The following is a 3,161-nucleotide window of genomic DNA, read 5'->3' on the forward strand; positions in this document are numbered from 1 at the left end:
CAAAATATGTGGTGGCATTGGATTTTATACTAGGTAATGGGAGAAAGTTGGAAAGGTTATGAGGGAAATATATATATATATATATATACATATTTAATTTAAAAAATACATTTTGACCCACTACCACAACCCCAAAAATTATTTTAGACTTACAGAAAATTTCAAAAAGATGTTGTTCCTCATACATCCTTACCAACCTACAGCCCTAATATAAATAATTGACCCAGTCATAGAACGATTAAGGAGAAACCATTTGCCATCAATTTGAGACCAACTCCTGGTGTGTGTGCCAGATTGTGTGTTCTCAATATGGTTCTCATGGGCTGTGCTCTTTTGGTATTAGATTGCCAGGCCTTTTCTCTGAGGCACCTCTGGATGAGATGAATTTGAACTGCCAACTTTTGATTACTAGACAAGTGTTGACCCACCCAAGGATTCCACTGATCATTGGGAAATTAACACGACTCAGACCTTGTATGAAATTCACCAGTTTTCCCACTGGCTCTTTTCCTGTTCTTAGATGAAATGGCCTATCTCATTGGCTTGATGTTTCTCCTCAGTCTGATGAGGAGACTCTTCATGGAGTCAGAAAGAGCAATGAAAAAATTGTGACTGAAGGCTAGAGATGGAAACTGGATCTGATGAACTCCTGGCTTAGTGTCCAAAGTGTTGGCTGTCTTCTTTTAGTGATGGGTGACGGTGGCATCAAAGAAGAAAGAGTTAAAAAGCAGTGGTTTCACTTTCAAGCAGAATTTGGGGGAGAGGCAGTCTCCCAAAGAGGAACAAATCATTAAGTCCTCAGCTGTTGTCAGGCTGGTGGCTTGAACCTACTGGGGACTTGGGTCAACAGGATGGGGGAGGCCTGGTAACTTGCTTGTATCAATATCACAGCCAAGAGAAACCTATGGGGATATTCTCCGCTGTCACCTGGGAGTGCTATCAGTAGGAAATCACCAGACGTGAGCACAGGCGATGGCTAATGTTTTGGGTCCGTTTGGCTGGGCTAATGATTCCCAGTGGTTTGGCAGACACTGTGTAACTACCTCCGTTTTGTGAGCCAAGGTGAGCAGCCAATACATTGGAAAAGGAATTTTCTTGGGGCTGTAGTTTATACCACAGCCATGGTATCAACAGTGGTTCTGAAAACACTCTTTCTGCCTCCATCCTGCACTTGCCTTCTTGTCATCGTCTGACCTGCAGTTCTTGAGACAGGAGAAACTTAATCTTCTACCCGACCTGTAGATTTTGGGCTTGTCAGCCCTTCCCTGATCCATGGATTGGGAACTTGCCGGGCTCCATGACTGAAATAAAATCTCTACAGTTATCTCTGATGCTTCCCTGCTTTGGCTCCTCTGGATAACCCAGCCTAAGACAGCACTTCATAACAGGACCGTCTTTTCAGCTGTAAAAGATTCTCAAGGTAAGAAACGGCTCCAGAGGGCTGCCTGTAAATGTGGCCTCAAATTCAGGACCTTCTTATAAAATGGAGACCCCATGTTAAGACCTCTAAATGATTTATGATATTGCTTCTTAGACCCTCTCAACTAGACAAAGGGCGCCTAAGAATCCTACAAGTTGTCCCATAGCAGCCACTTGGGAGGCCCAACATAGAGATCTGGTATGTTTTTTGTTTTAATTACGAATATTACATTTTGGGTAAGGAATGAATGACAGTATTAGTAATAGGAAATAAAAACAAAACAAACGCACTGCCATTGAGTCAGTTCTGACGCGTAGCGACTCTATGACAGGATAGAACTGTCCCTGTGTTTTGAAACTCTAAATCTTTATGGGAGTAAAAAGCTTCATCTTTTTCCTATGTATCAGCTAGTCGCTTTGAACTGCTGACTTTGTGGTTAGCAGTCCAGTGAGTAACTAACTCATTATGCCACAGGGCTCCTCAGACAATATTTAGGAGAGGTGTACTGTAAACATCACTCATTGTCAGAGAGTTGATTCCAACTCAGAGTGACTTTATATAGGATTTCTGAGGCTGAAAATCTTTACACAAGGGACAGCCTCACCTTTTTTCTGTGGAGCTATTGGCAGGCTTGAACTGCCAACTCAGTTAGCAGCTGCGAGGATGGCTGAAGTGGTTAGCCATCCAACACTTACCCAGCAGTGCAACCAGGGCTGAAACATTACCAGTTTGGACTAAAGCAGAGAAAGTTAAAATGAACAAAGCCTCTGGCCCCTAGATTTCTATTGGCAGGAAGTAGGCCCAGAGTGCTATTCAACTGTAAATGGCAGGCAATTTCTTATGGAAAAGATTGACTCAAAGGACTTATCCAGGAGCCCAGAGGGTGGAACCAAGAGCCACTGAGAACAATGGATTAGGAAACTACTCCCAGGGAGCCAAACCAGGCCCTAACGGAGAAATAAACCCTTTGAGTTAGGGTGACAATGCCTGGATGGATTTCAGAATTGCTATGGTCTGGTGACTGCTATGTGCCTTCCACCCGCCCCACCCCCCCACCCCTCACATCTGGTCCCTGGAGACAACAGCAAACAGAATGGTAATTATGGGGAAGGGAGTGTATTCACAGGGGTTGGGGAGGGGGGTTTATGGTAAAACACTGGTTTATGGTAAAGCATTTCCAAACATGGCTGCCAGCAATTCCTCCCTTTCTAGTACAGGCAAGCCACTCCCTTTACTAAAATCTCTTTTCCCTTCCTTTGAGTGGGGCTGCCTTAGCAACTTGAAACGATCCATTGGAAGGGATATTATGGGCTTTCTGGACCCAGGCTTTAAGAGGTTTTGCAGCTTCAGCTTTCATTCTCTTGGGACTCAACAGCCACGGAAGGAAAACGTGGGCTGAACTACTTAGTGAGGTCCAACTATGTGAAGACAGGGAGGTCCCAGCTCTCTCTGCTGAGGTGCCAGATATGTAGGGGAGCTGGTAGAAAGCAATCGCAAAGCAAAACTATGTCCTGGGAGCACGAGAGCTGTCCAGCTGTGCCCTTGAAAAATCTTGACTGTGAGCAAGTAAATGGTGGTTGTTTTAATCTACTAAACATTAATTGGGGTTTGTTATACAGCAGTTGCTAACTGAATGGGTTATCAAATGTCACCAGGGCATTTTTTTAAACTTTCACTTGATCCCAAAAGCTGTGAAGAGGTTGCAAGTGTGAGCCAAGCCAGTGCTGTTTAAAGGCAGACA

The sequence above is a fragment of the Tenrec ecaudatus genome, chromosome 16 (genome assembly GCF_050624435.1).
Source record: "Tenrec ecaudatus isolate mTenEca1 chromosome 16, mTenEca1.hap1, whole genome shotgun sequence".
Lineage (NCBI taxonomy): Eukaryota > Metazoa > Chordata > Mammalia > Afrosoricida > Tenrecidae > Tenrec > Tenrec ecaudatus.